The sequence below is a fragment of the Apium graveolens genome, chromosome 1 (assembly GCF_009905375.1).
Source record: "Apium graveolens cultivar Ventura chromosome 1, ASM990537v1, whole genome shotgun sequence".
Taxonomy (NCBI): Eukaryota; Viridiplantae; Streptophyta; class Magnoliopsida; order Apiales; family Apiaceae; genus Apium; species Apium graveolens.
In genome coordinates this window covers 16,038,439-16,049,365 of record NC_133647.1, presented here as the reverse complement: position 1 = coordinate 16,049,365, position 10,927 = coordinate 16,038,439, and the positions used below count along the sequence as shown (strand labels likewise).

Below are 10,927 nucleotides of genomic sequence, written 5' to 3'. Positions count from 1 at the left end.
ACTCGATTAGACATCGATTTTAGTTAAAAAAAAGATGTCTATGTGTTGATTATTTACATAAAATGCTATATATAAATTATTTAATAACTAAATTACACCTAATTAAACATATCATGAGCTATATTTTTTGTCACAAAAACATCGATTTTAGTGAAAAACACTTATGTCTATGTGATGATGTTTTACAAAAAATGCTATAACTAAATTATTTAATAACTAAATTACACCTATTAAAACATATTAAACATATATTGAGCTATGTTTTTTGTCACAAAAACATCGATAATTCTGACAGAGGTGATGTAAAATGACATATTAAACATCTATTTCTTTAATGAAAGGTGATGTCTAATTTAGCGTATAGACATCAGTGTTTTCTAGAATGAAGTGATGTCTATGTATCATTTAGACTTGAACATGTTAGTCTTTAACATCAGTTATTTGTCTGAAACTGATGTACATTGTGTTTTTTGACGTCAGTTTTGTTTGGTTAAAAGTGATGTTTATAATGTTACTTGACATCAGTTTTCTCTTAAACAAAGTGATTTCTATGTTTCATTTAGACTTGAACCTGGATTTCTTTGACATCAGTTTTTTACCTTAAAGTGATGTACATTATCTTTTTTGACATCAGCTTTTCTTAATTGAAAGTGATGTGTAAGAAGTTTATAGACCAAATTGTGTAAAGTTTTACATCACTGATTGTGTAATTGTTGTCTGAGAACATAAAGCAAAATAATAAAACATATGATCTGATATCTAAACTATTACATTCTTCAGAAACCAACTGAAGACATTCAGTCTAATGAAAATTGTAAGATAATTTTTTCATTATCCTGTTTTGAACACTCTTCAAAATATGAGACACAAATCCTCTCTACACAAGACATCAAAGGCCCGTATAAGTTCCCATTATTTAGATATCTCAACAACTGCAGAGGACAAGATGAGAAGGCCACTTTATCCCAAGCAAGAAAGTACGATCCCCCACTTACTGGACAAATGCCATGTGCACGATCAAATCAACCACACGGGTGCTGCATTAACCACCCAAAAAGACATATGTAAAAGAATTTAACAGTCAACTTTGCTCATAAGATAAACAATTGAACCGCAAATCACAATTAGATGAGAACGATTATTTACCTGTATCCCCATTCATTGTCATACCAGGAAACAAGCTTGACAAAGTTATCATTTAGAGCAAGTCCTGCTTTGGCATCAAAGATGCTTGACCTGAAAAATTTAATTTCGACCACAAATAAAGATGGATGCTGCATTTTATATTCATTTCATAGTGAATCTAACAACTTGCTGAGAGCCTGCTTAAATACGAACTAGCTCAACATATTATGAAGTTACATGGTTCCAAAGGTGACTTGCAGTAAGGCAGTTCAAAGAGCAATTGAGTAAACAACTTCCCTGGTTTCACAATACAGCCCATGCTTAAAAGGTTTGGTCTCACAAATCAAATATGTAGTGCTGAGCCACAAAAATGAAGGTAGCACTTTCCCAACAGCCTAAGAAAACATTTAACCATAGTATGAGTACGCATTTCAGAAAGAAATTATCAACAAACCACAACAGAAGGTGTCCATAGAATGTTCAATCACAAGCTATTCAGAATCATAATAAACTCCCAAATGGACTATTATTATCAACCCATTAAACATGTTTGAACAGTTTGCAGGTACCTTGGCAGCTCCAGTGCTGCTAGGAATGATGTTAAATGAAGCAGCTCTTCCACCTCTCCAGTCCTTGGCAGAAGGTCCATCAACAGTTTTTTGTGTGGCTGAAATACAAAGGACATATTTAAAACAGTATCACTCTTTGTTCTATGAATCAGATGAGGACTAATAAAATAAGATGGATAATCACATGTGATTGAATGGACAGTTGTCATTAGCCCCTCACAATGCTAAACCTATCATTGATCACCTGCACATTTAAGAGAAAAATTGAATGATATGTTTAATTCCTCCAAATTTTATGAGAAAAACCAATCAAGCTGAGACAGTTATTTACCTTAGCAAGGGGAGCAAGGCAATTTGTGGTGCAACTAGCATTGGAAACAATATGGAGGTCAGATTTGCAAATGTCACTTAGATTTGCTAGAGGCAGATATTATGACCTTCTTTGCACCTCCCTGAGAAACAAGATAGAAGTCCAATCAATATACCTTTCATGAAATTACTTCACCAAAACACAAGATACGTAAATAAGAAAAATTCTAAAATAGTAAATAAGAAAATGTTATGGTATGACAGTAATGATGATAAATTGTTCAGAGCCAGAGAGCACCAGCATCCTTGAGCAAAGTAACAAGACTTCCATTAATATGAGAAACCATTAGGGTTTCAACTCCTCCCAAGAACTTTCCTCCCACAAACACATCTGGCACTATATTCTGCTATTTTTCCCCCACAATCTGTCTCAGAAAGGACTGAATATCCGGGCCATCCGCTTCCCCATCTAGCTCGACAAATATTGGACTAACTCCAAGGCTGGATAAGAGCTTTCTCACAACATGGCACATACAGCAGCTACTGGTGATGAACACCACCACCGGATTGCCAGAAGCAAGGGACTGGACCTTCTCGCAAATCGTGTTCATCTTCTTCTCATCACTGCCATTTGTTGCATTGCTGCTTAATGAAATCTCCAGTAGCTGTTTCTCAATATCCATGTTTCTTATTGTTGAATAGTAAGTATAAAAGACTAGTACTTCTCAAATGTGTTGATTTGTTTTGTGTCTGTAATTCTGAATTTATAGGAGGGGGGTAAAGGATACAGAAAATAGATAATAAGATGTTGAGATAAATGTAACAGGAACAAAATTAAGTGACACAGAAAAAGAAAAAAGGACAGGGCTTATTTTGTGAATGAGTATATATTTGGTTGTGTGAAACATGACCATCTGATTGTATGGTACATTTGTAACCAACTGTTACCGCTGCATTGTTTACTTTTTGGGATCATATTTTGGCCTGTTAGTTTCTGCGGAACTGAAGGAGGATTGTAATGCTAAACAGTCTGGTCTACATGATGTCCTCATCATGCATATTAAATTTAAATATTACATAATCATTAATTATTGTATTTTCATTAAGGGTTTTAAAGATTAAGATTATAAGCAGTTATCTGGGTCCACAGTCTATATGTACTACTAACCCGGCAAAGTCTGATAATATATACCTGATCTCTGGAAAAATGATAAATATATTTGAAGGCAAACCAAAACGCCAAATATTATTATTGTGATAGTGAGACCTCACCCTTGTAATCATGGATCTACTTACCTTTAATTATTTCATTTAATATTTTAGAATTTTTCTTATTTACATATTTGCAAAGGATATTAGAAACAAGATAGAAGTCCAATCAATATACCTTTCGTGAAGACACCAGTGGATTCAACAATATACTCAGCACCAGTGCTAGCCCATGGGATCTCCCCGGGGTTCCTGCAAACCCAAAACAGTAGAACATGCTGAACAGTTAAGCCTTGCCCATTACTGGAAAACAGACAAATACTACACTATATTTAATGAACTTACTGCAACCCATACCTTGAACCGAAGACAACAACAGGTTTCTCACCAAATAAAAGGGTCTTCTCATCCTTAACTTTGAGTTCATGATGCTTCCAGGAACCATGGACACTGTCATACTTGAACATATATGTCTACGACAAACAATAATCAGTTTCACTTTCGTAAAAGTAAACAGGGAAGATCAATCTTAGTTGTTAACTTGTAAAGCTAACACCAACTTGTAAGCATACCCAGTCAATTTCAAATTGACTGAGATTTGACCAGAACACAATCGTTAAAATTAATGTCTATTATAATCATTCAATCTTGCATTCAAGTTCTGATCCAGCCTTATAACAACGGTAATCATCTATAAGTAACTTGCAAGTTAAAGACAATTTCAACAGTTAGAGTAAACTTGTGTTCAAAGACTTTCAAGTGACAAGGTAATTTATTAGTTTCTACTAAAGTTCCATTATGCAGTTTTACAAGTAAAAATGAAAATCATCCACTCTAGAACATATAGAAACTTACAATAACTCTATAGTAACACTGTTACGAGCCTCTCGTACCCGGGCAGAGCGCGCATACAAATAACTTAATTTCGATAACTTGTCTATAAAATAAAGGAGATAAATCTATAATAAGAACCAAACACCAAATCAAAACATTTGAAACCTAATCATATCCGTAATAAAATAATAGATCAGCATTTATAACGAGCAAAATTAGATAAACAACACTAAATCAAATCACAAATCACAACTAAAGCAAAAAAATGAGGATTAAAGTTAAAAAATACCATGTAATCAGTAGAGATGAAAGGATCGTTAACTTTACACAATTTACAAAAATAAAAAAACAAACAAAAATACAAATGAACAACCAAAAACACCCAAATTACCTAAAGGTTTAAATCTTTTTCTCAGATTAGGTAATGTATACAATAAGAAGAAAAGTATTAGCAACAAGTTTAGACACTAAATTTATAAAAAAAATAAGGGTTTCAAATTAGAAAAAATCCCAATTTACAAAATTAGGGTTTTGAATTCAAAAATCCTCAACTTTTAAAACTGGTCTTCATGCAGAGAAGACCAGTTCGATTCAAGTAGATACAACACTTACCGAAGTAGAGAGGTTAACTGAAAGAGGCTTAACGGAGAGATTGAGAGCGGAGAGAGGTTCAGAGAGAGAGAGAGAGAGGTTCCAGAGACATGTTCGAGAGAGAGAGAGGTTTGATAGATTGTGATAGTGAGATGATGGCCGGAGTTCCGAGAGATTGTGAGGGGAGAGAGGTTCGACCAAAAGAGAGAGAGAGAGAGGTTCGAGAGAGAGAGAGGTTCGAGAGAGAGAGAGAGAGGGGTTCGAGAGAGAGAGAGCAGATTTGTGTTTTTTAGTTTTTACTTTTGAGTTTTTAGTTATTAGTTTTTTGTTTTGATTTTGTGTCTGAAGATTAATTTGGGGGAAACAAAAATTTGGTTAAGGAGGGAGAATTTTGGGATTGGGGGGAATTTAGAATTAAAACTGAATGAAAATTTTACTAAGGGGGGAAAGAAAAGGTGGGCGCGAATTTTTTTTTGGTGAATTTTAGACATCGGTTTAATTATAACCGATGTCTACAAAGAACAAAGACATCACAAAAACACGGGGTGATGTCAATACTTCTTTTAACATCAGTGGCAAAGTTAACCGATGTCTAATGTGTGATGTCTATTGACATTATTCTTGTAGTGCATGCCATGATTTTTATACTAAAAGTTGAAGTTATTGCTTGCATGTCGTAGTATAAGTGATATTTCGAACAAATGTACTATGTGACTTGAATTTGAGTTTTTATGCAATACATGCCACAGTTTTTGCTCTAAAATGCTAGCATGCTATGTGCCTTAATAAGTTATGATTAAATCTAGTAGCCATCAAGTGTTTGTTCGAATTTTTGCTTAAAAATAGTATATGTAAAAATCTGCCTTGTTATGCTATTTGTGTTTGCCTTGGTAATTGATTTATATGGCTAGGTTTATGCTCCTATCTCCCGTATAATGATAGTCAGTAGGGTTGTGCATGTTATAGATTAGGTTTGTTGGGTTGCATGTTGGTTTTTGTGTTGATTTGGGAGTTAAGGTGGAAGGAGGTATACTAGGCACTTTGTAGCAGAATTTTTCACCAGAAGTATAGGTTGTTTTGGGTGAGTTTTGGTAAGGCCTTGCTAGGCCCAATTTTACTGGAGTTAGGACTTGAGTTGTAATTGAGTCCAGTGGCTTTGATTCATTGAAAAACTTGCATTTAGGTAGGCACACACATATATTTCCGAGAGTAACTCAGAGCAGGACAGAATTGCATAAGCTTGAACTTTGATCGACTTTAACCATGCCTTAGGCTAGGCCTTCATGGGGCCTCGGCTTAAATAAGTATAATGCATCCCTAGGAAGTTTAAAAAACCTTTAGAATTAAAAATTGAATGAGAAAAGTAGGTTTTATGTAAGTAAAAACAAAGCAGATTACATTCTAGTAGGGGCTGGGCAGAGTCAACTTTGGGCAGAAGCCTAGAGAGTCCTAGGTGAGGCCTTGGCCTGAAATCAAGTCTGAGAGTTAGTGTTAAGTCATAATAATCCATGGGAATTGATTTTGTTATAATACCCCGAGTAGAAGTTGAGATATCGGCTAATGAGCACATGACGTGCAAACTGGTGCTAGCAGAAACCTTAGTGTGAGTATTGATTTTTTAAGCCTATAGGAGTGAGGCCTTTGAGTCTCACCAACTTTAGAAGTTAGTTTAGAGTCTTAAAAACCTGTAGGAAGTGGTTTGGAATGAAGGCCCAAGGTGGAGACACCCCATTTCCACTAAGAAACCCGAGAGCACCCTTTCGAGTGGCATTAGGAAGCTTTAATGGTATTTGTTATGTTTGGAATTAAGAAGTGAAGAGTCCGAGTGTTGCACATCATCTTTAGGATTAAGTTAAGGTCAATAATAGTTCTTATGTGTTACTTGCTTATGTGCTTAGGTGTTTAGATGATATTATAGTATAAATAACTAGTAGTATATGCCATGCCATTACGTGATTATGTGACTATGTGGATTACTTGAATTATATGCGATTAAGTTTGTGTAATCGTAGTTATAATAGGGGTAAAGGTAAGTCTAGAAGCTTATAGGCTTATAAGTCGATAAAGGGTGAATAGTAATGAGGTTAATATAATGTGTAGGTTCCGAAGCGAAGGGGAAGACTCGTGCCGTCAAGAATGAATAATCTTAGGACTATTGGAAGGCAAGTTACTATCTTCTTATGCTTATAATTGTTGACAAGTTACTTACCTCTTTATTCTTATAATTATTGCACATACATACATTTTCCATGAATGCTTATTATAATAACCCCCATGTCCATAATTATTTCAAATACTTCCGATAATCACTCTTAACTTGATTTGTAATCGCTGATAGAATATATATAGATTAAGCGCAATCCTCCAGTATGTAATCGCGGTATTAGTTAGAAGGGCTGTTCCAAACTCTGAACTTGTAAAGATCTTGGGGATTGTTATTATTTTGGTTGGTTTGTATTAGATTATTATCGTCCTTTGGACTTATAAGTTTGTAATAATTATAGTTCGCTTTTATTTAGTGTGTGTATGTGTGTGTTATAGTTGGGGTGTGACAGTTTTTGGCATCAGAGCCTAGGATTAGAGTCCCTGGATAGCCCAATTAGGACCATAGGAAGTATGAGTATATATTATTATATCAGGAGTGCTAATACGCGATAATCGAATAAGCCATATCTAACCCTTATATATATATTACTTGACAGCAACGTGCGCATTCGTCATCTTCGACCCCGCAGAGCGACTCAATTCATTTTTCTATCTATGCTGACTTAAGGATGCATCATGACAATCTCCAAGGAAAGTATGTCAGGATAATGGAACGTCTTGAAGAAGTCTATGCAAGTCACAAAGTGATGGGTGATGGACCTAAAGGGAAAACCATTTCGAGGCTTGAGTCACTAATCCAGGTAGCCACATCAAGATTGGAGAAAATGCCCGTGCATCACGACCGGACCAGTCAGATTACTGTGCAGATAATAGTGGATGAGCTTGGGAGCGTAGTCGAGATGCTACGTGAGGACAATACCCCCGATATTGCAAGGACCCGTGTGGAGGAGTCTGAGGAGGAGTCTAAGAAGGAGGCCTAGGACAAGCACTAGGAGACTTGACCTTTAGTTTCTTGGATTAGGTTGTTCCTTTTATTACCATGCTATTTATTTCCCTTTCTAGACTCTCGTACTGTTTTAATTCGGACCTATAATAGTATTTATACCCTGTGATTCGTACCTTTCGACTTGAACCATGTTGAATTCAGTTATGCACTTTCTTTGATTCCTATAATTGCTCCTTTAAAATTTCTTGCTTATCACCATGCATCACCTTTATTGTTTGAAAACTATATACCATGATAACTGTAAATAATACCCCAATTATGTATCACTCAAACTGTATAACTCTTATTTTAGAAAATGGCACCTAGAAGAGCCCGAGGAAGACCTGCAAATAACCAAGAAAATGACGGATCAAACCAAAACCCTGATATAGTACAACTTGTGGAGTTGGTACGCCAACAAACTGCTACCATAGCCCAATAGCAACAACTTCTTCAACAAATGCACCCACCTCAACCATCCCCAGAAAATGTCACTACTTTCAAAACATTTCAATCTGTAAAACCCCCAGAATTTAAAGGAACACAAGACCCGGTAGAAGCTCATGCTTGGCTTAAGGAAATAGAAAAGGCCTTTGCCTTAACAAATGTTGGAGATAATCAGAAGGTGGAGTATGCCACTTACTTTCTTAAAAGTGAATTAAACTATTGGTGGGAGTCGGCGAAAGCTTTAGAAGCTACTGAAGTTATTACTTGGGATAGGTTTAAGAGAATGTTTTTGGATAAGTATTTTCCTCGCTATATGCAAACACAAATGGAGATAAAATTATTTGAGTTGAAGTAAGACAACATGATGGTCGGTGAATATGAGAAGAAATTTACAGAACTCTACGTTTGTGGGAGAGTATGTTGATTCTGAAGAAAAAAGGGCAAAAAGGTTCCAACAGGGACTAAAGCCTTGGTTAAGGAGTCGTTTGAAAGATTTTGAGTTGACCACCTATGCTGAAGTGGTTCAGAAGGCGATGGTAATTGAAGGTGAGAGTGAGCAAAATCAAAAGGAGAAAGGCAACAAGAAAAGAAGAATTGAAACGGGAGAAGAAGGCTCAAGTTACAAGGGCCAGAATCAGAGGACTAATCAAAGGTTTAAACCTCAGAGTGGACCCGGAAACTTCAAGAAGAGAGAATTTGGGAATAAGACACAAGAAACAAGATCTCAATCAACTAGTGGACAGAAACCCCCGCAAGGATCAATTCCGGAATGTAAGATTTGTAATAGATGACATAAGGGAATCTGCAATAAGGCGAATATAGTTTGTTTTAAGTGTCATACGAAGGGCCATTATGCTCATGAATGCAAGAATCAGAAGGCCAACATCACGTGTTATAAGTGTGGGAAACCAGGGCATGTGTCACGAGAATGCAAAGGAGTGGGTAACAACCAATTGATGCAACTGACTACTGTACCCTACCCTGTGAATCAACTAACTCCTATGCCAACCCCTTCATTCCCTATATCTTTCAATCAACCTCAGATAACATCATCTTTAAATCGTCCAGCTTTGACTTATCCAGCTCAAGCAAGAACTTTCAACATGAACATGAAGGATGTAATTCAAAGTTCCGATGTGGTATCAGGTACGCTTTCTGTGAATGCTGCTAGTGCTAAAGTATTGATTGATTCGGGAGCCACCAGATCATTTATTTCGAAAAATTTTGTTGATAAGTTAAATTGTGAAACCCAATTGATGCATGGACCCTTATCCATTATCTTAGCTAATCAAGATAGAGTATCTGTAGATCGTATTTACCCTTATTGTTCAATAGAGATAGCCGGTCGTGTTTTTCCTGCGAACCTTATTCCTTTCCAATTAGGCGAATTCGACGTGATCTTAGGAATGGATTGGCTGACAAGTTTCAGTGCTCAAATAGACTATAAGGATAAAAGAATAGTATTAAGTACCCCTCAAGGTAAGAAAGTAACGTTCAAGGGCCAAAAGCAAACTCAGACATTTCTCACCTCGATGCAAGCAAAGAAGTTGATTCGAAAAGGATGTGAAGCGTATTTGGCCTATGTAGTTAATAAAGATAGAGAAGTTTCTAATTCGGAAGACATTCCAGTGGTAAGAGATTTACTGGACGTTTTTCCTGAAGAACTTCCTAGCTTACCCCCGGACCGACAAATTGAATTTACAATAGACCTTGCACCCGGTACCGAACCTCTTTCGAAAGCTCCATATAGAATGGCACCAACGGAGATGAAGGAATTAGCAAAGCAAATACAAGAGCTACTAGACAAGGGATTTATAAGACCAAGTGTTTCACCATGGGGTGCGCCAGTTTTGTTTGTAAAGAAGAAGGATGGAAGTATGAGACTTTGGATAGATTATCGAGAATTGAACAAGTTGACGATTAAGAATAGGTACCCTTTGCCTAGAATTGATGATCTGTTTGACCAACTAAAGGGAGCCTCTTGTTTTTCAAAGATTGATCTGCGATCGGGATACCACCAATTGAAGATTAAGTCTAAAGACATACCGAAAACAACTTTTCGAATAAGATATGGACATTACGAGTTTCTCGTTATGGCTTTTGGGTTGACGAACGCACCAGCTGCTTTCATGGATTTAATGAATCAAGTATTCAAGGAGTATTTGGACAAGTTTGTCATAGTTTTCATTGATGATATTCTGGTATATTCAAAGACAGAAGCTGATCATGCAGAACATCTAAGAATAGTCTTGGAAGTACTGCGAAAGGAGAGATTGTATGCCAAGTTCTCGAAGTGCGAGTTTTGGTTAGTTGAAGTAAAATTTCTAGGACACATTGTTAGAAGAGAAGGAATTAGAGTAGATCCTGAAAAGATCGAGGCTGTAATGAATTGGGAGAGACCGAAGACGCCAATAGAAGTGAGAAGTTTTATGGGACTAGCGGGATACTACAGAATATTTGTAAAGGATTTTTCGAAGATTGCCGTACCCCTAACCAAATTGACAAGGAAGAATGAGAAGTTTGAATGGATGGAGAAGTGCGAAAATAGTTTTCAATAATTAAAGCAAAGATTGGTAACTGCTCTAGTTTTAGCATTACCAGATGATAAGGGAGATTATATGATATACAGTGATGCCTCTTATAAAGGACTTGGATGTGTATTGATGCAACACAGGAAGGTGATAACGTATGCTTCAAGACAACTTAAACAACATGAACAGAAGTACCCGACTCATGACTTAGAGTTAGCTGC

At 36.3% G+C, this 10,927-nt stretch overlaps 1 pseudogene; it reads right to left on the bottom strand.

The window, feature by feature from the left end:
• Positions 1-991: 991 nt before the first annotated feature.
• Positions 992-2,686, bottom strand: LOC141717613 (glyceraldehyde-3-phosphate dehydrogenase, cytosolic-like; annotated as a pseudogene).
• Between the last annotated feature and the right edge of the window lie 8,241 nt (positions 2,687-10,927).